Below are 26,147 nucleotides of genomic sequence, written 5' to 3'. Positions count from 1 at the left end.
ACTATTTGTCGTAGCCCTCTCAACTTTTGAACACATGCTATGTGGGTGAAATGATGATAGAATGCCAACTTTCAACATTTTCAGAGTTCATCTGTAGTGCTTTTCAATTTCAGGGTCAACTAGCTCAAAAAAATAAGTAAATGCACGAAATACACCAAATGAAGTCAGAAATTGTTGAAATTTTGTGATGTGCCTTTGAATGGTGCATTTTGAACACAAAAAAAGTATGGAGTTCAAATAAGTTCAAAAAAATGAAATCCCTTAGTAAGAGATGAGTTCTCGTTCGAAACCCTGCTACTTCGAGAGAGATTGTCCGTTTTGTACACGAACTGCTTCCACTTTTTGTCGTAGCCCTCTCAACTTTTTAACACATGCTATGTGGATGAAATGATGATAGCATGCCAACTTTCAACATTTTCAGAGTTCATTTGTAGTGCTTTTCAATTTCTGGGTCAACTAGCTCAAAAAAAATAAGCAAATGCACGAAGAACACCAAATTAAGTCAGAAATTGTTGAAATTTTGTGATGTGCCTTAGAATGGTGTATTTTGAACACACAAAAAGTATGGATGTCAAATAATTTCAAAAAAATGAAATCCCTCTGTAAGAGATGAGATCTCGTTCGAAACCCTGCTACTTCGAGAGAGATTGTCCGTTTTGTACATGAACTGCATCCAGTTTTTGTCGTAGCCCTCTCAACTTTTTAACACATGCTATGTGGGTGAAATGATGATAGCATGCCAACTTTCAACATTTTCAGAGTTCATTTGTAGTGCTTTTCAATTTCAGGGTCAACTAGCTCAAAAAAAAATAAGTAAATGCACGAAATATATCAAATGAAGTCAGAAATTGTTGAAATTTTGTGATGTGCCTTTGAATGGTGCATTTTGAACACACAAAAAGTATGGAGTTCAAATATGTTGAAAAAATGAAATCCCTTTGTAAGAGATGAGTTCTCGTTCGAAACCCTACTACTTCGAGAGAGATTGTCCGTTTTGTACATGAACTGCATCCACTATTTGTCGTAGCCCTCTCAACTTTTGAACACATGCTATGTGGGTGAAATGATGATAGAATGCCAACTTTCAACATTTTCAGAGTTCATCTGTAGTGCTTTTCAATTTCAGGGTCAACTAGCTCAAAAAAATAAGTAAATGCACGAAATACACCAAATGAAGTCAGAAATTGTTGAAATTTTGTGATGTGCCTTTGAATGGTGCATTTTGAACACAAAAAAAGTATGGAGTTCAAATAAGTTCAAAAAAATGAAATCCCTTAGTAAGAGATGAGTTCTCGTTCGAAACCCTGCTACTTCGAGAGAGATTGTCCGTTTTGTACACGAACTGCTTCCACTTTTTGTCGTAGCCCTCTCAACTTTTTAACACATGCTATGTGGATGAAATGATGATAGCATGCCAACTTTCAACATTTTCAGAGTTCATTTGTAGTGCTTTTCAATTTCTGGGTCAACTAGCTCAAAAAAAATAAGCAAATGCACGAAGAACACCAAATTAAGTCAGAAATTGTTGAAATTTTGTGATGTGCCTTAGAATGGTGTATTTTGAACACACAAAAAGTATGGATGTCAAATAATTTCAAAAAAATGAAATCCCTCTGTAAGAGATGAGATCTCGTTCGAAACCCTGCTACTTCGAGAGAGATTGTCCGTTTTGTACATGAACTGCATCCAGTTTTTGTCGTAGCCCTCTCAACTTTTTAACACATGCTATGTGGGTGAAATGATGATAGCATGCCAACTTTCAACATTTTCAGAGTTCATTTGTAGTGCTTTTCAATTTCAGGGTCAACTAGCTCAAAAAAAAATAAGTAAATGCACGAAATATATCAAATGAAGTCAGAAATTGTTGAAATTTTATGATGGGCCTTTGAATGGTGCATTTTGAACACACAAAAAGTATGGAGTTCAAATATGTTGAAAAAAATGAAATCCCTTTGTAAGAGATGAGTTCTCGTTCGAAACCCTACTACTTCGAGAGAGATTGTCTGTTTTGTACATGAACTGCATCCACTATTTGTCGTAGCCCTCTCAACTTTTGAACACATGCTATGTGGGTGAAATGATGATAGCATGCCAACTTTCAACATTTTCAGAGTTCATCTGTAGTGCTTTTCAATTTCAGGGTCAACTAGCTCAAAAAAATAAGTAAATGCACGAAATACACCAAATGAAGTCAGAAATTGTTGAAATTTTGTGATGTGCCTTTGAATGGTGCATTTTGAACACAAAAAAAGTATGAAGTTCAAATAAGTTCAAAAAATGAAATCCCTTTGTAAGAGATGAGTTCTCGTTCGAAACCCTGCTACTTCGAGAGAGATTGTCCGTTTTGTACACGAACTGCATCCACTTTTTGTCGTAGCCCTCTCAACTTTTTAACACATGCTATGTGGATGAAATGATGATAGCATGCCAACTTTCAACATTTTCAGAGTTCATTTGTAGTGCTTTTCAATTTCTGGGTCAACTAGCTCAAAAAAATAAGCAAATGCACGAAGAATACCAAATTAAGTCAGAAATTGTTGAAATTTTGTGATGTGCCTTAGAATGGTGTATTTTGAACACACAAAAAGTATGGATGTCAAATAATTTCAAAAAAATGAAATCCCTCTGTAAGAGATGAGATCTCGTTCGAAACCCTGCTACTTCGAGAGAGATTGTCCGTTTTGTACATGAACTGCATCCAGTTTTTGTCGTAGCCCTCTCAACTTTTTAACACATGCTATGTGGGTGAAATGATGATAGCATGCCAACTTTCAACATTTTCAGAGTTCATTTGTAGTGCTTTTCAATTTCAGGGTCAACTAGCTCAAAAAAAAATAAGTAAATGCACGAAATATATCAAATGAAGTCAGAAATTGTTGAAATTTTATGATGTGCCTTTGAATGGTGCATTTTGAACACACAAAAAGTATGGAGTTCAAATATGTTGAAAAAAATGAAATCCCTTTGTAAGAGATGAGTTCTCGTTCGAAACCCTACTACTTCGAGAGAGATTGTCTGTTTTGTACATGAACTGCATCCACTATTTGTCGTAGCCCTCTCAACTTTTGAACACATGCTATGTGGGTGAAATGATGATAGCATGCCAACTTTCAACATTTTCAGAGTTCATTTGTAGTGCTTTTCAATTTCAGGGTCAACTAGCTCAAAAAAAAATAAGTAAATGCACGAAATATATCAAATGAAGTCAGAAATTGTTGAAATTTTATGATGTGCCTTTGAATGGTGCATTTTGAACACACAAAAAGTATGGAGTTCAAATATGTTGAAAAAAATGAAATCCCTTTGTAAGAGATGAGTTCTCGTTCGAAACCCTACTACTTCGAGAGAGATTGTCTGTTTTGTACATGAACTGCATCCACTATTTGTCGTAGCCCTCTCAACTTTTGAACACATGCTATGTGGGTGAAATGATGATAGCATGCCAACTTTCAACATTTTCAGAGTTCATCTGTAGTGCTTTTCAATTTCAGGGTCAACTAGCTCAAAAAAATAAGTAAATGCACGAAATACACCAAATGAAGTCAGAAATTGTTGAAATTTTGTGATGTGCCTTTGAATGGTGCATTTTGAACACAAAAAAAGTATGAAGTTCAAATAAGTTCAAAAAATGAAATCCCTTTGTAAGAGATGAGTTCTCGTTCGAAACCCTGCTACTTCGAGAGAGATTGTCCGTTTTGTACACGAACTGCATCCACTTTTTGTCGTAGCCCTCTCAACTTTTTAACACATGCTATGTGGATGAAATGATGATAGCATGCCAACTTTCAACATTTTCAGAGTTCATTTGTAGTGCTTTTCAATTTCTGGGTCAACTAGCTCAAAAAAATAAGCAAATGCACGAAGAACACCAAATTAAGTCAGAAATTGTTGAAATTTTGTGATGTGCCTTAGAATGGTGTATTTTGAACACACAAAAAGTATGGATGTCAAATAATTTCAAAAAAATGAAATCCCTCTGTAAGAGATGAGATCTCGTTCGAAACCCTGCTACTTCGAGAGAGATTGTCCGTTTTGTACATGAACTGCATCCAGTTTTTGTCGTAGCCCTCTCAACTTTTTAACACATGCTATGTGGGTGAAATGATGATAGCATGCCAACTTTCAACATTTTCAGAGTTCATTTGTAGTGCTTTTCAATTTCAGGGTCAACTAGCTCAAAAAAAAATAAGTAAATGCACGAAATATATCAAATGAAGTCAGAAATTGTTGAAATTTTATGATGTGCCTTTGAATGGTGCATTTTGAACACACAAAAAGTATGGAGTTCAAATATGTTGAAAAAAATGAAATCCCTTTGTAAGAGATGAGTTCTCGTTCGAAACCCTACTACTTCGAGAGAGATTGTCTGTTTTGTACATGAACTGCATCCACTATTTGTCGTAGCCCTCTCAACTTTTGAACACATGCTATGTGGGTGAAATGATGATAGCATGCCAACTTTCAACATTTTCAGAGTTCATCTGTAGTGCTTTTCAATTTCAGGGTCAACTAGCTCAAAAAAATAAGTAAATGCACGAAATACACCAAATGAAGTCAGAAATTGTTGAAATTTTGTGATGTGCCTTTGAATGGTGCATTTTGAACACAAAAAAAGTATGAAGTTCAAATAAGTTCAAAAAATGAAATCCCTTTGTAAGAGATGAGTTCTCGTTCGAAACCCTGCTACTTCGAGAGAGATTGTCCGTTTTGTACACGAACTGCATCCACTTTTTGTCGTAGCCCTCTCAACTTTTTAACACATGCTATGTGGATGAAATGATGATAGCATGCCAACTTTCAACATTTTCAGAGTTCATTTGTAGTGCTTTTCAATTTCTGGGTCAACTAGCTCAAAAAAATAAGCAAATGCACGAAGAATACCAAATTAAGTCAGAAATTGTTGAAATTTTGTGATGTGCCTTAGAATGGTGCATTTTGAACACACAAAAAGAATGGATTTCAAATAAGTTCAAAAAAATGAAATCCCTCTGTAAGAGATGAGATCTCGTTCGAAACCCTGCTACTTCGAGAGAGATTGTCCGTTTTGTACACGAACTGCATCCAGTTTTTGTCGTAGCCCTCTCAACTTTTTAACACATGCTATGTGGGTGAAATGATGATAGCATGACAACTTTCAACATTTTCAGAGTTCATCTGTAGTGCTTTTCAATTTCAGGGTCAACTAGCTCAAAAAAAATAAGTAAATGCACGAAGAATACCAAATGAACTCAGAAATTGTCGAAATTTTGTGATGTGCCTTTGAATGGTGCATTTTGAACACACAAAAAGTTTGGAGTTCAAATAAGTTCAACAAAATGAAATCCCTTTGTAAGAGATGAGTTCTCGTTCGAAACCCTACTACTTTGAGAGAGATTGTCCGTTTTGTACACGAACTGCATCCAGTTTTTGTCGTAGCCCTCTAAACTATTTAACATAAGCTATGTGGGTGAAATGATGATAGCATGCCAACTTTCAACATTTTTAGAGTTCATTTGTAGTGCTTTTCAATTTCAGGGTTAACTAGCTCAAAAAAAATAAGTAAATGCACGAAGAATACCAAATGAAGCCAGAAATTGTTGCAATTTTGTGATGTGCCTTTGAATGGTGCACTTTGAACACACAAAAAGTATGGAGTTCAAATAAGTTCAAAAAAATGAAAACCCTTTGTAAGAGATGAGTTCTCGTTCGAAACCCTGCTACTTCGAGAGAGATTGTCCGTTTTGTACACGAACTGCATCCACTTTTTGTCGTAGCCCTCTCAACTTTTTAACACATGCTATGTGGATGAAATGATTGTAGCATGCCAACTTTCAACATTTTCAGAGTTCATTTGTAGTGCTTTTCAATTTCTGGGTCAACTAGCTCAAAAAAAATAAGCAAATGCACGAAGAACACCAAATTAAGTCAGAAATTGTTGAAATTTTCTGATGTGCCTTAGAATGGTGCATTTTGCACACACAAAAAGTATGGATGTCAAATAAGTTCAGAAAAAATGAAATCCCTCTGTAAGAGATGAGATCTCGTTCGAAACCCTGCTACTTCGAGAGAGATTGTCCGTTTTGTACACGAACTGCATCCAGTTTTTGTCGTAGCCCTCTCAACTTTTTAACACATGCTATGTGGGTGAAATGATGATAGCATGCCAACTTTCAACATTTTTCAGAGTTCATTTGTAGTGCTTTTCAATTTCAGGGTCAACTAGCTCAAAAAAAATAAGTAAATGCACGAAATATATCAAATGAAGTCAGAAATTGTTGAAATTTTGTGATGTGCCTTTGAATGGTGCATTTTGAACACACAAAAAGTATGGAGATCAAATATGTTGAAAAAAATGAAATCCCTTTGTAAGAGATGAGTTCTCGTTCGAAACCCTACTACTTCGAGAGAGATTGTCCGTTTTGTACATGAACTGCATCCACTATTTGTCGTAGCCCTCTCAACTTTTGAACACATGCTATGTGGGTGAAATTATGATAGCATGCCAACTTTCAACATTTTCAGAGTTCATCTGTAGTGCTTTTCAATTTCAGGGTCAACTAGCTCAAAAAAATAAGTAAATGCACGAAATACACCAAATGAAGTCAGAAATTGTTGAAATTTTGTGATGTGCCTTTGAATGGTGCATTTTGAACACAAAAAAATTATGGAGTTCAAATAAGTTCAAAAAATGAAATCCCTTTGTAAGAGATGAGTTCTCGTTCGAAACCCTGCTACTTCGAGAGAGATTGTCCGTTTTGTACACGAACTGCATCCAGTTTTTGTCGTAGCCCTCTCAACTTTTTAACACATGCTATGTGGGTGAAATGATGATAGCATGCCAACTTTCAACATTTTCAGAGTTCATCTGTAGTGCTTTTCAATTTCAGGGTCAACTAGCTCAAAAAAAATAAGTAAATGCACGAAGAATACCAAATGAACTCAGAAATTGTCGAAATTTTGTGATGTGCCTTTGAATGGTGCATTTTGAACACACAAAAAGTATGGAGTTCAAATAAGTTCAACAAAATGAAATCCCTTTGTAAGAGATGAGTTCTCGTTCGAAACCCTACTACTTTGAGAGAGATTGTCCGTTTTGTACACGAACTGCATCCAGTTTTTGTTGTAGCCCTCTAAACTTTTTAACATCAGCTATGTGGGTGAAATGATGATAGCATGCCAACTTTCAACATTTTCAGAGTTCATTTGTAGTGCTTTTCAATTTCAGGGTTAACTAGCTCAAAAAAATAAGTAAATGCACGAAGAATACCAAATGAAGCCAGAAATTGTTGAAATTTTGTGATGTGCCTTTGAATGGTGCATTTTGAACACACAAAAAGTATGGAGTTCAAATAAGTTCAAAAAAAGGAAATCCCTTTGTAAGAGATGAGTTCTCGTTCGAAACCCTGCTACTTCGAGAGAGATTGTCCGTTTTGTACACGAACTGCATCCACTTTTTGTCGTAGCCCTCTCAACTTTTTAACACATGCTATGTGGATGAAATGATGATAGCATGCCAACTTTCAACATTTTCAGAGTTCATTTGTAGTGCTTTTCAATTTCTGGGTCAACTAGCTCAAAAAAAAATAAGCAAATGCACGAAGAACACCAAATTAAGTCAGAAATTGTTGAAATTTTGTGATGTGCCTTAGAATGGTGCATTTTGAACACACAAAAAGTATGGATGTCAAATAAGTTCAAAAAAATGAAATCCCTCTGTAAGAGATGAGATCTCGTTCGAAACCCTGCTACTTCGAGAGAGATTGTCCGTTTTGTACACGAACTGCATCTAGTTTTTGTCGTAGCCCTCTCAACTTTTTAACACATGCTATGTGGGTGAAATGATGATAGCATGCCAACTTTCAACATTTTCAGAGTTCATCTGTAGTGCTTTTCAATTTCAGGGTCAACTAGCTCAAAAAAATAAGTAAATGCACGAAGAATACCAAATGAACTCAGAAATTGTCGAAATTTTGTGATGTGCCTTTGAATGGTGCATTTTGAACACACAAAAAGTATGGAGTTCAAATAAGTTCAACAAAATGAAATCCCTTTGTAAGAGATGAGTTCTCGTTCGAAACCCTACTACTTTGAGAGAGATTGTCCGTTTTGTACACGAACTGCATCCAGTTTTTGTCGTAGCCCTCTAAACTGTTTAACATAAGCTATGTGGGTGAAATGATGATAGCATGCCAACTTTCAACATTTTCAGAGTTCATTTGTAGTGCTTTTCAATTTCAGGGTTAACTAGCTCAAAAAAATAAGTAAATGCACGAAGAATACCAAATGAAGCCAGAAATTGTTGAAATTTTGTGATGTGCCTTTGAATGGTGCATTTTGAACACACAAAAAGTATGGAGTTCAAATAAGTTCAAAAAAATGAAATCATTTTGTAAGAGATGAGTTCTCGTTCGAAACCCTGCTACTTCGAGAGAGATTGTCCGCTTTGTACACGAACTGCATCCACTTTTTGTCGTAGCCCTCTCAACTTTTTAACACATGCTATGTGGATGAAATGATGATAGCATGCCAACTTTCAACATTTTCAGAGTTCATTTGTAGTGCTTTTCAATTTCTGGGTCAACTAGCTCAAAAAAAATAAGCAAATGCACGAAGAACACCAAATTAAGTCAAAAATTGTTGAAATTTTGTGATGTGCCTTAGAATGGTGCATTTTGAACACACAAAAAGTATGGATGTCAAATAAGTTCAAAAAAATGAAATCCGTCTGTAAGAGATGAGATCTCGTTCGAAACCCTGCTACTTCGAGAGAGATTGTCCGTTTTGTACACGAACTGCATCCAGTTTTTGTCGTAGCCCTCTCAACTTTTTAACACATGCTATGTGGGTGAAATGATGATAGCATGCCAACTTTCAACATTTTCAGAGTTCATCTGTAGTGCTTTTCAATTTCAGGGTCAACTAGCTCAAGAAAAATAAGTAAATGCACGAAGAATACCAAATGAACTCAGAAATTGTCGAAATTTTGTGATGTGCCTTTGAATGGTGCATTTTGAACACACAAAAAGTATGGAGTTCAAATAAGTTCAACAAAATGAAATCCCTTTGTAAGAGATGAGTTCTCGTTCGAAACCCTACTACTTTGAGAGAGATTGTCCGTTTTGTACACGAACTGCATCCAGTTTTTGTTGTAGCCCTCTAAACTTTTTAACATAAGCTATGTGGGTGAAATGATGATAGCATGCCAACTTTCAACATTTTCAGAGTTCATTTGTAGTGCTTTTCAATTTCAGGGTTAACTAGCTCAAAAAAAATAAGTAAATGCACGAAGAATACCAAATGAAGCCAGAAATTGTTGAAATTTTGTGATGTGCCTTTGAATGGTGCATTTTGAACACACAAAAAGTATGGAGTTCAAATAAGTTCAAAAAAATGAAATCCCTTTGTAAGAGATGAGTTCTCGTTCGAAACCCTGCTACTTCGAGAGAGATTGTCCGTTTTGTACACGAACTACATCCACTTTTTGTCGTAGCCCTCTCAACTTTTTAACACATGCTATGTGGATGAAATGATGATAGCATGCCAACTTTCAACATTTTCAGAGTTCGTTTGTAGTGCTTTTCAATTTCTGGGTCAACTAGCTCAAAAAAAAAGGTAAATGCACGAAATATAACAAATGAAGTCAGAAATTGTTGAAATTTTGTGATGTGCCTTTGAATGGTGCATTTTGAACACACAAAAAGTACGTAGTTCAAATAAGTTGAAAAAAATGAAATCCCTTTGTAAGAGATGAGTTCTCGTTCGAAACCCTGCTACTTCGAGAGAGATTGTCCGTTTTGTACACGAACTGCATCCACTATTTGTCGTAGCCCTCTCAACTTTTTAACACATGCTATGTGGGTGAAATGATGATAGCATGCCAACTTTCAACATTTTCAGAGTTCATCTGTAGTGCTTTTCAATTTCAGGGTCAACTAGCTCAAAAAAATAAGTAAATGCACGAAGAATACCAAATGAACTCAGAAATTGTCGAAATTTTGTGATGTGCCTTTGAATGGTGCATTTTGAACACACAAAAAGTATGGAGTTCAAATAAGTTCAACAAAATGAAATCCCTTTGTAAGAGATGAGTTCTCGTTCGAAACCCTGCTACTTTGAGAGAGATTGTCCGTTTTGTACACGAACTGCATCCAGTTTTTGTCGTAGCCCTCTAAACTGTTTAACATAAGCTATGTGGGTGAAATGATGATAGCATGCCAACTTTCAACATTTTCAGAGTTCATTTGTAGTGCTTTTCAATTTCAGGGTTAACTAGCTCAAAAAAATAAGTAAATGCACGAAGAATACCAAATGAAGCCAGAAATTGTTGAAATTTTGTGATGTGCCTTTGAATGGTGCATTTTGAACACACAAAAAGTATGGAGTTCAAATAAGTTCAAAAAAATGAAATCATTTTGTAAGAGATGAGTTCTCGTTCGAAACCCTGCTACTTCGAGAGAGATTGTCCGCTTTGTACACGAACTGCATCCACTTTTTGTCGTAGCCCTCTCAACTTTTTAACACATGCTATGTGGATGAAATGATGATAGCATGCCAACTTTCAACATTTTCAGAGTTCATTTGTAGTGCTTTTCAATTTCTGGGTCAACTAGCTCAAAAAAAAAAAGCAAATGCACGAAGAACACCAAATTAAGTCAAAAATTGTTGAAATTTTGTGATGTGCCTTAGAATGGTGCATTTTGAACACACAAAAAGTATGGATGTCAAATAAGTTCAAAAAAATGAAATCCGTCTGTAAGAGATGAGATCTCGTTCGAAACCCTGCTACTTCGAGAGAGATTGTCCGTTTTGTACACGAACTGCATCCAGTTTTTGTCGTAGCCCTCTCAACTTTTTAACACATGCTATGTGGGTGAAATGATGATAGCATGCCAACTTTCAACATTTTCAGAGTTCATCTGTAGTGCTTTTCAATTTCAGGGTCAACTAGCTCAAGAAAAATAAGTAAATGCACGAAGAATACCAAATGAACTCAGAAATTGTCGAAATTTTGTGATGTGCCTTTGAATGGTGCATTTTGAACACACAAAAAGTATGGAGTTCAAATAAGTTCAACAAAATGAAATCCCTTTGTAAGAGATGAGTTCTCGTTCGAAACCCTACTACTTTGAGAGAGATTGTCCGTTTTGTACACGAACTGCATCCAGTTTTTGTTGTAGCCCTCTAAACTTTTTAACATAAGCTATGTGGGTGAAATGATGATAGCATGCCAACTTTCAACATTTTCAGAGTTCATTTGTAGTGCTTTTCAATTTCAGGGTTAACTAGCTCAAAAAAAATAAGTAAATGCACGAAGAATACCAAATGAAGCCAGAAATTGTTGAAATTTTGTGATGTGCCTTTGAATGGTGCATTTTGAACACACAAAAAGTATGGAGTTCAAATAAGTTCAAAAAAATGAAATCCCTTTGTAAGAGATGAGTTCTCGTTCGAAACCCTGCTACTTCGAGAGAGATTGTCCGTTTTGTACACGAACTACATCCACTTTTTGTCGTAGCCCTCTCAACTTTTTAACACATGCTATGTGGATGAAATGATGATAGCATGCCAACTTTCAACATTTTCAGAGTTCATTTGTAGTGCTTTTCAATTTCTGGGTCAACTAGCTCAAAAAAAAATAAGCAAATGCACGAAGAACACCAAATTAAGTCAGAAATTGTTGAAATTTTGTGATGTGCCTTAGAATGGTGCATTTTGAACACACAAAAAGTATGGATGTCAAATAAGTTCAAAAAAATGAAATCCCTCTGTAAGAGATGAGATCTCGTTCGAAACCCTGCTACTTCGAGAGAGATTGTCCGTTTTGTACACGAACTGCATCCAGTTTTTGTCGTAGCCCTCTCAACTTTTTAACACATGCTATGTGGGTGAAATGATGATAGCATGCCAACTTTCAACATTTTCAGAGTTCATCTGTAGTGCTTTTCAATTTCAGGGTCAACTAGCTCAAAAAAATAAGTAAATGCACGAAGAATACCAAATGAACTCAGAAATTGTCGAAATTTTGTGATGTGCCTTTGAATGGTGCATTTTGAACACACAAAAAGTATGGAGTTCAAATAAGTTCAACAAAATGAAATCCCTTTGTAAGAGATGAGTTCTCGTTCGAAACCCTACTACTTTGAGAGAGATTGTCCGTTTTGTACACGAACTGCATCTAGTTTTTGTCGTAGCCCTCTAAACTGTTTAACATAAGCTATGTGGGTGAAATGATGATAGCATGCCAACTTTCAACATTTTCAGAGTTCATTTGTAGTGCTTTTCAATTTAAGGGTTAACTAGCTCAAAAAAATAAGTAAATGCACGAAGAATACCAAATGAAGCCAGAAATTGTTGAAATTTTGTGATGTGCCTTTGAATGGTGCATTTTGAACACACAAAAAGTATGGAGTTCAAATAAGTTCAAAAAAATGAAATCATTTTGTAAGAGATGAGTTCTCGTTCGAAACCCTGCTACTTCGAGAGAGATTGTCCGCTTTGTACACGAACTGCATCCACTTTTTGTCGTAGCCCTCTCAACTTTTTAACACATGCTATGTGGATGAAATGATGATAGCATGCCAACTTTCAACATTTTCAGAGTTCATTTGTAGTGCTTTTCAATTTCTGGGTCAACTAGCTCAAAAAAAAAAAGCAAATGCACGAAGAACACCAAATTAAGTCAAAAATTGTTGAAATTTTGTGATGTGCCTTAGAATGGTGCATTTTGAACACACAAAAAGTATGGATGTCAAATAAGTTCAAAAAAATGAAATCCGTCTGTAAGAGATGAGATCTCGTTCGAAACCCTGCTACTTCGAGAGAGATTGTCCGTTTTGTACACGAACTGCATCCAGTTTTTGTCGTAGCCCTCTCAACTTTTTAACACATGCTATGTGGGTGAAATGATGATAGCATGCCAACTTTCAACATTTTCAGAGTTCATCTGTAGTGCTTTTCAATTTCAGGGTCAACTAGCTCAAGAAAAATAAGTAAATGCACGAAGAATACCAAATGAACTCAGAAATTGTCGAAATTTTGTGATGTGCCTTTGAATGGTGCATTTTGAACACACAAAAAGTATGGAGTTCAAATAAGTTCAACAAAATGAAATCCCTTTGTAAGAGATGAGTTCTCGTTCGAAACCCTACTACTTTGAGAGAGATTGTCCGTTTTGTACACGAACTGCATCCAGTTTTTGTTGTAGCCCTCTAAACTTTTTAACATAAGCTATGTGGGTGAAATGATGATAGCATGCCAACTTTCAACATTTTCAGAGTTCATTTGTAGTGCTTTTCAATTTCAGGGTTAACTAGCTCAAAAAAAATAAGTAAATGCACGAAGAATACCAAATGAAGCCAGAAATTGTTGAAATTTTGTGATGTGCCTTTGAATGGTGCATTTTGAACACACAAAAAGTATGGAGTTCAAATAAGTTCAAAAAAATGAAATCCCTTTGTAAGAGATGAGTTCTCGTTCGAAACCCTGCTACTTCGAGAGAGATTGTCCGTTTTGTACACGAACTACATCCACTTTTTGTCGTAGCCCTCTCAACTTTTTAACACATGCTATGTGGATGAAATGATGATAGCATGCCAACTTTCAACATTTTCAGAGTTCATTTGTAGTGCTTTTCAATTTCTGGGTCAACTAGCTCAAAAAAAAATAAGCAAATGCACGAAGAACACCAAATTAAGTCAGAAATTGTTGAAATTTTGTGATGTGCCTTAGAATGGTGCATTTTGAACACACAAAAAGTATGGATGTCAAATAAGTTCAAAAAAATGAAATCCCTCTGTAAGAGATGAGATCTCGTTCGAAACCCTGCTACTTCGAGAGAGATTGTCCGTTTTGTACACGAACTGCATCCAGTTTTTGTCGTAGCCCTCTCAACTTTTTAACACATGCTATGTGGGTGAAATGATGATAGCATGCCAACTTTCAACATTTTCAGAGTTCATCTGTAGTGCTTTTCAATTTCAGGGTCAACTAGCTCAAAAAAATAAGTAAATGCACGAAGAATACCAAATGAACTTAGAAATTGTCGAAATTTTGTGATGTGCCTTTGAATGGTGCATTTTGAACACACAAAAAGTATGGAGTTCAAATAAGTTCAACAAAATGAAATCCCTTTGTAAGAGATGAGTTCTCGTTCGAAACCCTACTACTTTGAGAGAGATTGTCCGTTTTGTACACGAACTGCATCCAGTTTTTGTCGTAGCCCTCTAAACTGTTTAACATAAGCTATGTGGGTGAAATGATGATAGCATGCCAACTTTCAACATTTTCAGAGTTCATTTGTAGTGCTTTTCAATTTAAGGGTTAACTAGCTCAAAAAAATAAGTAAATGCACGAAGAATACCAAATGAAGCCAGAAATTGTTGAAATTTTGTGATGTGCCTTTGAATGGTGCATTTTGAACACACAAAAAGTATGGAGTTCAAATAAGTTCAAAAAAATGAAATCATTTTGTAAGAGATGAGTTCTCGTTCGAAACCCTGCTACTTCGAGAGAGATTGTCCGCTTTGTACACGAACTGCATCCACTTTTTGTCGTAGCCCTCTCAACTTTTTAACACATGCTATGTGGATGAAATGATGATAGCATGCCAACTTTCAACATTTTCAGAGTTCATTTGTAGTGCTTTTCAATTTCTGGGTCAACTAGCTCAAAAAAAATAAGCAAATGCACGAAGAACACCAAATTAAGTCAAAAATTGTTGAAATTTTGTGATGTGCCTTAGAATGGTGCATTTTGAACACACAAAAAGTATGGATGTCAAATAAGTTCAAAAAAATGAAATCCGTCTGTAAGAGATGAGATCTCGTTCGAAACCCTGCTACTTCGAGAGAGATTGTCCGTTTTGTACACGAACTGCATCCAGTTTTTGTCGTAGCCCTCTCAACTTTTTAACACATGCTATGTGGGTGAAATGATGATAGCATGCCAACTTTCAACATTTTCAGAGTTCATCTGTAGTGCTTTTCAATTTCAGGGTCAACTAGCTCAAGAAAAATAAGTAAATGCACGAAGAATACCAAATGAACTCAGAAATTGTCGAAATTTTGTGATGTGCCTTTGAATGGTGCATTTTGAACACACAAAAAGTATGGAGTTCAAATAAGTTCAACAAAATGAAATCCCTTTGTAAGAGATGAGTTCTCGTTCGAAACCCTACTACTTTGAGAGAGATTGTCCGTTTTGTACACGAACTGCATCCAGTTTTTGTTGTAGCCCTCTAAACTTTTTAACATAAGCTATGTGGGTGAAATGATGATAGCATGCCAACTTTCAACATTTTCAGAGTTCATTTGTAGTGCTTTTCAATTTCAGGGTTAACTAGCTCAAAAAAAATAAGTAAATGCACGAAGAATACCAAATGAAGCCAGAAATTGTTGAAATTTTGTGATGTGCCTTTGAATGGTGCATTTTGAACACACAAAAAGTATGGAGTTCAAATAAGTTCAAAAAAATGAAATCCCTTTGTAAGAGATGAGTTCTCGTTCGAAACCCTGCTACTTCGAGAGAGATTGTCCGTTTTGTACACGAACTACATCCACTTTTTGTCGTAGCCCTCTCAACTTTTTAACACATGCTATGTGGATGAAATGATGATAGCATGCCAACTTTCAACATTTTCAGAGTTCATTTGTAGTGCTTTTCAATTTCTGGGTCAACTAGCTCAAAAAAAAAAGCAAATGCACGAAGAACACCAAATTAAGTCAAAAATTGTTGAAATTTTGTGATGTGCCTTAGAATGGTGCATTTTGAACACACAAAAAGTATGGATGTCAAATAAGTTCAAAAAAATGAAATCCGTCTGTAAGAGATGAGATCTCGTTCGAAACCGTGCTACTTCGAGAGAGATTGTCCGTTTTGTACACGAACTGCATCCAGTTTTTGTCGTAGCCCTCTCAACTTTTTAACACATGCTATGTGGGTGAAATGATGATAGCATGCCAACTTTCAACATTTTCAGAGTTCATCTGTAGTGCTTTTCAATTTCAGGGTCAACTAGCTCAAGAAAAATAAGTAAATGCACGAAGAATACCAAATGAACTCAGAAATTGTCGAAATTTTGTGATGTGCCTTTGAATGGTGCATTTTGAACACACAAAAAGTATGGAGTTCAAATAAGTTCAACAAAATGAAATCCCTTTGTAAGAGATGAGTTCTCGTTCGAAACCCTACTACTTTGAGAGAGATTGTCCGTTTTGTACACGAACTGCATCCAGTTTTTGTTGTAGCCCTCTAAACTTTTTAACATAAGCTATGTGGGTGAAATGATGATAGCATGCCAACTTTCAACATTTTCAGAGTTCATTTGTAGTGCTTTTCAATTTCAGGGTTAACTAGCTCAAAAAAAATAAGTAAATGCACGAAGAATACCAAATGAAGCCAGAAATTGTTGAAATTTTGTGATGTGCCTTTGAATGGTGCATTTTGAACACACAAAAAGTATGGAGTTCAAATAAGTTCAAAAAAATGAAATCCCTTTGTAAGAGATGAGTTCTCGTTCGAAACCCTGCTACTTCGAGAGAGATTGTCCGTTTTGTACACGAACTACATCCACTTTTTGTCGTAGCCCTCTCAACTTTTTAACACATGCTATGTGGATGAAATGATGATAGCATGCCAACTTTCAACATTTTCAGAGTTCATTTGTAGTGCTTTTCAATTTCTGGGTCAACTAGCTCAAAAAAAAATAAGCAAATGCACGAAGAACACCAAATTAAGTCAGAAATTGTTGAAATTTTGTGATGTGCCTTAGAATGGTGCATTTTGAACACACAAAAAGTATGGATGTCAAATAAGTTCAAAAAAATGAAATCCCTCTGTAAGAGATGAGATCTCGTTCGAAACCCTGCTACTTCGAGAGAGATTGTCCGTTTTGTACACGAACTGCATCCAGTTTTTGTCGTAGCCCTCTCAACTTTTTAACACATGCTATGTGGGTGAAATGATGATAGCATGCCAACTTTCAACATTTTCAGAGTTCATCTGTAGTGCTTTTCAATTTCAGGGTCAACTAGCTCAAAAAAATAAGTAAATGCACGAAGAATACCAAATGAACTCAGAAATTGTCGAAATTTTGTGATGTGCCTTTGAATGGTGCATTTTGAACACACAAAAAGTATGGAGTTCAAATAAGTTCAACAAAATGAAATCCCTTTGTAAGAGATGAGTTCTCGTTCGAAACCGTGCTACTTCGAGAGAGATTGTCCGTTTTGTGCACGAACTGCATCCAGTTTTTGTCGTAGCCCTCTAAACTGTTTAACATAAGCTATCTGGGTGAAATGATGATAGCATGCCAACTTTCAACATTTTCAGAGTTCATTTGTAGTGCTTTTCAATTTCAGGGTTAACTAGCTCAAAAAAATAAGTAAATGCACGAAGAATACCAAATGAAGCCAGAAATTGTTGAAATTTTGTGATGTGCCTTTGAATGGTGCATTTTGAACACACAAAAAGTATGGAGTTCAAATAAGTTCAAAAAAATGAAATCATTTTGTAAGAGATGAGTTCTCGTTCGAAACCCTGCTACTTCGAGAGAGATTGTCCGCTTTGTACACGAACTGCATCCACTTTTTGTCGTAGCCCTCTCAACTTTTTAACACATGCTATGTGGATGAAATGATGATAGCATGCCAACTTTCAACATTTTCAGAGTTCATTTGTAGTGCTTTTCAATTTCTGGGTCAACTAGCTCAAAAAAAAAGCAAATGCACGAAGAACACCAAATTAAGTCAAAAATTGTTGAAATTTTGTGATGTGCCTTAGAATGGTGCATTTTGAACACACAAAAAGTATGGATGTCAAATAAGTTCAAAAAAATGAAATCCGTCTGTAAGAGATGAGATCTCGTTCGAAACCGTGCTACTTCGAGAGAGATTGTCCGTTTTGTACACGAACTGCATCCAGTTTTTGTCGTAGCCCTCTCAACTTTTTAACACATGCTATGTGGGTGAAATGATGATAGCATGCCAACTTTCAACATTTTCAGAGTTCATCTGTAGTGCTTTTCAATTTCAGGGTCAACTAGCTCAAGAAAAATAAGTAAATGCACGAAGAATACCAAATGAACTCAGAAATTGTCGAAATTTTGTGATGTGCCTTTGAATGGTGCATTTTGAACACACAAAAAGTATGGAGTTCAAATAAGTTCAACAAAATGAAATCCCTTTGTAAGAGATGAGTTCTCGTTCGAAGCCCTACTACTTTGAGAGAGATTGTCCGTTTTGTACACGAACTGCATCCAGTTTTTGTTGTAGCCCTCTAAACTTTTTAACATAAGCTATGTGGGTGAAATGATGATAGCATGCCAACTTTCAACATTTTCAGAGTTCATTTGTAGTGCTTTTCAATTTCAGGGTTAACTAGCTCAAAAAAAATAAGTAAATGCACGAAGAATACCAAATGAAGCCAGAAATTGTTGAAATTTTGTGATGTGCCTTTGAATGGTGCATTTTGAACACACAAAAAGTATGGAGTTCAAATAAGTTCAAAAAAATGAAATCCCTTTGTAAGAGATGAGTTCTCGTTCGAAACCCTGCTACTTCGAGAGAGATTGTCCGTTTTGTACACGAACTACATCCACTTTTTGTCGTAGCCCTCTCAACTTTTTAACACATGCTATGTGGATGAAATGATGATAGCATGCCAACTTTCAACATTTTCAGAGTTCATTTGTAGTGCTTTTCAATTTCTGGGTCAACTAGCTCAAAAAAAAAAGCAAATGCACGAAGAACACCAAATTAAGTCAAAAATTGTTGAAATTTTGTGATGTGCCTTAGAATGGTGCATTTTGAACACACAAAAAGTATGGATGTCAAATAAGTTCAAAAAAATGAAATCCGTCTGTAAGAGATGAGATCTCGTTCGAAACCGTGCTACTTCGAGAGAGATTGTCCGTTTTGTACACGAACTGCATCCAGTTTTTGTCGTAGCCCTCTCAACTTTTTAACACATGCTATGTGGGTGAAATGATGATAGCATGCCAACTTTCAACATTTTCAGAGTTCATCTGTAGTGCTTTTCAATTTCAGGGTCAACTAGCTCAAGAAAAATAAGTAAATGCACGAAGAATACCAAATGAACTCAGAAATTGTCGAAATTTTGTGATGTGCCTTTGAATGGTGCATTTTGAACACACAAAAAGTATGGAGTTCAAATAAGTTCAACAAAATGAAATCCCTTTGTAAGAGATGAGTTCTCGTTCGAAACCCTACTACTTTGAGAGAGATTGTCCGTTTTGTACACGAACTGCATCCAGTTTTTGTTGTAGCCCTCTAAACTTTTTAACATAAGCTATGTGGGTGAAATGATGATAGCATGCCAACTTTCAACATTTTCAGAGTTCATTTGTAGTGCTTTTCAATTTCAGGGTTAACTAGCTCAAAAAAAATAAGTAAATGCACGAAGAATACCAAATGAAGCCAGAAATTGTTGAAATTTTGTGATGTGCCTTTGAATGGTGCATTTTGAACACACAAAAAGTATGGAGTTCAAATAAGTTCAAAAAAATGAAATCCCTTTGTAAGAGATGAGTTCTCGTTCGAAACCCTGCTACTTCGAGAGAGATTGTCCGTTTTGTACACGAACTACATCCACTTTTTGTCGTAGCCCTCTCAACTTTTTAACACATGCTATGTGGATGAAATGATGATAGCATGCCAACTTTCAACATTTTCAGAGTTCATTTGTAGTGCTTTTCAATTTCTGGGTCAACTAGCTCAAAAAAAAATAAGCAAATGCACGAAGAACACCAAATTAAGTCAGAAATTGTTGAAATTTTGTGATGTGCCTTAGAATGGTGCATTTTGAACACACAAAAAGTATGGATGTCAAATAAGTTCAAAAAAATGAAATCCCTCTGTAAGAGATGAGATCTCGTTCGAAACCCTGCTACTTCGAGAGAGATTGTCCGTTTTGTACACGAACTGCATCCAGTTTTTGTCGTAGCCCTCTCAACTTTTTAACACATGCTATGTGGGTGAAATGATGATAGCATGCCAACTTTCAACATTTTCAGAGTTCATCTGTAGTGCTTTTCAATTTCAGGGTCAACTAGCTCAAAAAAATAAGTAAATGCACGAAGAATACCAAATGAACTCAGAAATTGTCGAAATTTTGTGATGTGCCTTTGAATGGTGCATTTTGAACACACAAAAAGTATGGAGTTCAAATAAGTTCAACAAAATGAAATCCCTTTGTAAGAGATGAGTTCTCGTTCGAAACCGTGCTACTTCGAGAGAGATTGTCCGTTTTGTGCACGAACTGCCTCCAGTTTTTGCCGTAGCCCTCTAAACTGTTTAACATAAGCTATCTGGGTGAAATGATGATAGCATGCCAACTTTCAACATTTTCAGAGTTCATTTGTAGTGCTTTTCAATTTCAGGGTTAACTAGCTCAAAAAAATAAGTAAATGCACGAAGAATACCAAATGAAGCCAGAAATTGTTGAAATTTTGTGATGTGCCTTTGAATGGTGCATTTTGAACACACAAAAAGTATGGAGTTCAAATAAGTTCAAAAAAATGAAATCATTTTGTAAGAGATGAGTTCTCGTTCGAAACCCTGCTACTTCGAGAGAGATTGTCCGCTTTGTACACGAACTGCATCCACTTTTTGTCGTAGCCCTCTCAACTTTTTAACACATGCTATGTGGATGAAATGATGATAGCATGCCAACTTTCAACATTTTCAGAGTTCATTTGTAGTGCTTTTCAATTTCTGGGTCAACTAGCTCAAAAAAAAAAGCAAATGCACGAAGAACACCAAATTAAGTCAAAAATTGTTGAAATTTTGTGATGTGCCTTAGAATGGTGCATTTTGAACACACAAAAAGTATGGATGTCAAATAAGTTCAAAAAAATGAAATCCGTCTGTAAGAGATGAGATCTCGTTCGAAACCCTGCTACTTCGAGAGAGATTGTCCGTTTTGTACACGAACTGCATCCAGTTTTTGTCGTAGCCCTCTCAACTTTTTAACACATGCTATGTGGGTGAAATGATGATAGCATGCCAACTTTCAACATTTTCAGAGTTCATCTGTAGTGCTTTTCAATTTCAGGGTCAACTAGCTCAAAAAAAATAAGTAAATGCACGAAGAATACCAAATGAACTCAGAAATTGTCGAAATTTTGTGATGTGCCTTTGAATGGTGCATTTTGAACACACAAAAAGTATGGAGTTCAAATAAGTTCAACAAAATGAAATCCCTTTGTAAGAGATGAGTTCTCGTTCGAAACCCTACTACTTTGAGAGAGATTGTCCGTTTTGTACACGAACTGCATCCAGTTTTTGTTGTAGCCCTCTAAACTTTTTAACATAAGCTATGTGGGTGAAATGATGATAGCATGCCAACTTTCAACATTTTCAGAGTTCATTTGTAGTGCTTTTCAATTTCAGGGTTAACTAGCTCAAAAAAAATAAGTAAATGCACGAAGAATACCAAATGAAGCCAGAAATTGTTGAAATTTTGTGATGTGCCTTTGAATGGTGCATTTTGAACACACAAAAAGTATGGAGTTCAAATAAGTTCAAAAAAATGAAATCCCTTTGTAAGAGATGAGTTCTCGTTCGAAACCCTGCTACTTTGAGAGAGATTGTCCGTTTTGTACACGAACTACATCCACTTTTTGTCGTAGCCCTCTCAACTTTTTAACACATGCTATGTGGATGAAATGATGATAGCATGCCAACTTTCAACATTTTCAGAGTTCGTTTGTAGTGCTTTTCAATTTCAGGGTCAACTAGCTCAAAAAAAAAGGTAAATGCACGAAATATAACAAATGAAGTCAGAAATTGTTGAAATTTTGTGATGTGCCTTTGAATGGTGCATTTTGAACACACAAAAAGTACGTAGTTCAAATAAGTTGAAAAAAATGAAATCCCTTTGTAAGAGATGAGTTCTCGTTCGAAACCCTGCTACTTCGAGAGAGATTGTCCGTTTTGTACACGAACTGCATCCAGTTTTTGTCGTAGCCCTCTCAACTTTTTAACACATGCTATGTGGGTGAAATGATGATAGCATGCCAACTTTCAACATTTTCAGAGTTCATCTGTAGTGCTTTTCAATTTCAGGGTCAACTAGCTCAAAAAAATAAGTAAATGCACGAAGAATACCAAATGAACTCAGAAATTGTCGAAATTTTGTGATGTGCCTTTGAATGGTGCATTTTGAACACACAAAAAGTATGGAGTTCAAATAAGTTCAACAAAATGAAATCCCTTTGTAAGAGATGAGTTCTCGTTCGAAACCCTGCTACTTTGAGAGAGATTGTCCGTTTTGTACACGAACTGCATCCAGTTTTTGTCGTAGCCCTCTAAACTGTTTAACATAAGCTATGTGGGTGAAATGATGATAGCATGCCAACTTTCAACATTTTCAGAGTTCATTTGTAGTGCTTTTCAATTTCAGGGTTAACTAGCTCAAAAAAATAAGTAAATGCACGAAGAATACCAAATGAAGCCAGAAATTGTTGAAATTTTGTGATGTGCCTTTGAATGGTGCATTTTGAACACACAAAAAGTATGGAGTTCAAATAAGTTCAAAAAAATGAAATCATTTTGTAAGAGATGAGTTCTCGTTCGAAACCCTGCTACTTCGAGAGAGATTGTCCGCTTTGTACACGAACTGCATCCACTTTTTGTCGTAGCCCTCTCAACTTTTTAACACATGCTATGTGGATGAAATGATGATAGCATGCCAACTTTCAACATTTTCAGAGTTCATTTGTAGTGCTTTTCAATTTCTGGGTCAACTAGCTCAAAAAAAATAAGCAAATGCACGAAGAACACCAAATTAAGTCAAAAATTGTTCAAATTTTGTGATGTGCCTTAGAATGGTGCATTTTGAACACACAAAAAGTATGGATGTCAAATAAGTTCAAAAAAATGAAATCCGTCTGTAAGAGATGAGATCTCGTTCGAAACCCTGCTACTTCGAGAGAGATTGTCCGTTTTGTACACGAACTGCATCCAGTTTTTGTCGTAGCCCTCTCAACTTTTTAACACATGCTATGTGGGTGAAATGATGATAGCATGCCAACTTTCAACATTTTCAGAGTTCATTTGTAGTGCTTTTCAATTTCAGGGTCAACTAGCTCAAAAAAAAATAAGTAAATGCACGAAATATATCAAATGAAGTCAGAAATTGTTGAAATTTTGTGATGTGCCTTTGACTGGTGCATTTTGAACACACAAAAAGTATGGAGTTCAAATATGTTGAAAAAAATGAAATCCCTTTGTAAGAGATGAGTTCTCGTTCGAAACCCTACTACTTCGAGAGAGATTGTCCGTTTTGTACACGAACTGCATCCACTATTTGTCGTAGCCCTCTCAAATTTTTAACACATGCTATGTGGGTGAAATGATGATAGCATGCCAACTTTCAACATTTTCAGAGTTCATCTGTAGTGCTTTTCAATTTCAGGGTCAACTAGCTCAAAAAAATAAGTAAATGCACGAAATATACCAAATGAAGTCAGAAATTGTTGAAATTTTGTGATGTGCCTTTGAATGGTGCATTTTGAACACAAAAAAAGTATGGAGTTCAAATAAGTTCAAAAAATGAAATCCCTTTGTAAGAGATGAGTTCTCGTTCGAAACCCTGCTACTTCGAGAGAGATTGTCCGTTTTGTACACGAACTGCATCCACTTTTTGTCGTAGCCCTCTCAACTTTTTAACACATGCTATGTGGATGAAATGATGATAGCATGCCAACTTTCAACATTTTCAGAGTTCATTTGTAGTGCTTTTCAATTTCTGGGTCAACTAGCTCAAAAAAAATAAGCAAATGCACGAAGAATACCAAATTAAGTCAGAAATTGTTGAAATTTTGTGATGTGCCTTAGAATGGTGCATTTTGAACACACAAAAAGAATGGATTTCAAATAAGTTCAAAAAAATGAAATCCCTCTGTAAGAGATGAGATCTCGTTCGAAACCCTGCTACTTCGAGAGAGATTGTCCGTTTTGTACACGAACTGCATCCAGTTTTTGTCGTAGCCCTCTCAACTTTTTAACACATGCTATGTGGGTGAAATGATGATAGCATGCCAACTTTCAACATTTTTAGAGTTCATCTATAGTGCTTTTCAATTTCAGGGTCAACTAGCTCAAAAAAAAAAAGTAAATGCACGAAGAATACCAAATGAACTCAGAAATTGTCGAAATTTTGTGATGTGCCTTTGAATGGTGCATTTTGAACACACAAAAAGTATGGAGTTCAAATAAGTTCAACAAAATGAAATCCCTTTGTAAGAGATGAGTTCTCGTTCGAAACCCTACTACTTTGAGAGAGATTATCCGTTTTGTACACGAACTGCATCCAGTTTTTGTCGTAGCCCTCTAAACTTTTTAACATAAGCTATGTGGGTGAAATGATGGTAGCATGCCAACTTTCAACATTTTCAGAGTTCATTTGTAGTGCTTTTCAATTTCAGGGTTAACTAGCTCAAAAAAATAAGTAAATGCACGAAGAATACCAAATGAAGCCAGAAATTGTTGAAATTTTGTGATGTGCCTTTGAATGGTGCATTTTGAACACACAAAAAGTATGGAGTTCAAATAAGTTCAAAAAAATGAAATCCCTTTGTAAGAGATGAGTTCTCGTTCGAAACCCTGCTACTTCGAGAGAGATTGTCCGTTTTATACACGAACTGCATCCACTTTTTGTCGTAGCCCTCTCAACTTTTTAACACATGCTATGTGGATGAAATGATGATAGCATGCCAACTTTCAACATTTTCAGAGTTCATTTGTAGTGCTTTTCAATTTCTGGGTCAACTAGCTCAAAAAAAATAAGCAAATGCACGAAGAATACCAAATTAAGTCAGAAATTGTTGAAATTTTGTGATGTGCCTTAGAATGGTGCATTTTGAACACACAAAAAGAATGGATTTCAAATAAGTTCAAAAAAATGAAATCCCTCTGTAAGAGATGAGATCTCGTTCGAAACCCTCCTACTTCGAGAGAGATTGTCCGTTTTGTACACGAACTGCATCCAGTTTTTGTCGTAGCCCTCTCAACTTTTTAACACATGCTATGTGGGTGAAATGATGATAGCATGCCAACTTTCAACATTTTTAGAGTTCATCTGTAGTGCTTTTCAATTTCAGGGTCAACTAGCTCAAAAAAAATAAGTAAATGCACGAAGAATACCAAATGAACTCAGAAATTGTCGAAATTTTGTGATGTGCCTTTGAATGGTGCATTTTGAACACACAAAAAGTATGGAGTTCAAATAAGTTCAACAAAATGAAATCCCTTTGTAAGAGATGAGTTCTCGTTCGAAACCCTACTACTTTGAGAGAGATTATCCGTTTTGTACACGAACTGCATCCAGTTTTTGTCGTAGCCCTCTAAACTTTTTAACATAAGCTATGTGGGTGAAATGATGGTAGCATGCCAACTTTCAACATTTTCAGAGTTCATTTGTAGTGCTTTTCAATTTCAGGGTTAACTAGCTCAAAAAAATAAGTAAATGCACGAAGAATACCAAATGAAGCCAGAAATTGTTGAAATTTTGTGATGTGCCTTTGAATGGTGCATTTTGAACACACAAAAAGTATGGAGTTCAAATAAGTTCAAAAAAATGAAATCCCTTTGTAAGAGATGAGTTCTCGTTCGAAACCCTGCTACTTCGAGAGAGATTGTCCGTTTTGTACACGAACTGCATCCACTTTTTGTCGTAGCCCTCTCAACTTTTTAACACATGCTATGTGGATGAAATGATGATAGCATGCCAACTTTCAACATTTTCAGAGTTCATTTGTAGTGCTTTTCAATTTCTGGGTCAACTAGCTCAAAAAAAATAAGCAAATGCACGAAGAACACCAAATTAAGTCAGAAATTGTTGAAATTTTGTGATGTGCCTTAGAATGGTGCATTTTGAACACACAAAAAGTATGGATGTCAAATAAGTTCAAAAAAATGAAATCCCTCTGTAAGAGATGAGATCTCGTTCGAAACCCTGCTACTTCGAGAGAGATTGTTCGTTTTGTACACGAACTGCATCCAGTTTTTGTCGTAGCCCTCTCAACTTTTTAACACATGCTATGTGGGTGAAATGATATAGCATGCCAACTTTCAACATTTTCAGAGTTCATTTGTAGTGCTTTTCAATTTCAGGGTCAACTAGCTCAAAAAAAAAAGTAAATGCACGAA

The sequence above is a fragment of the Hordeum vulgare genome, chromosome 7H, assembly GCF_904849725.1.
Source record: "Hordeum vulgare subsp. vulgare chromosome 7H, MorexV3_pseudomolecules_assembly, whole genome shotgun sequence".
Lineage (NCBI taxonomy): Eukaryota > Viridiplantae > Streptophyta > Magnoliopsida > Poales > Poaceae > Hordeum > Hordeum vulgare.
Note: the sequence above shows the minus strand (reverse complement) of the source record.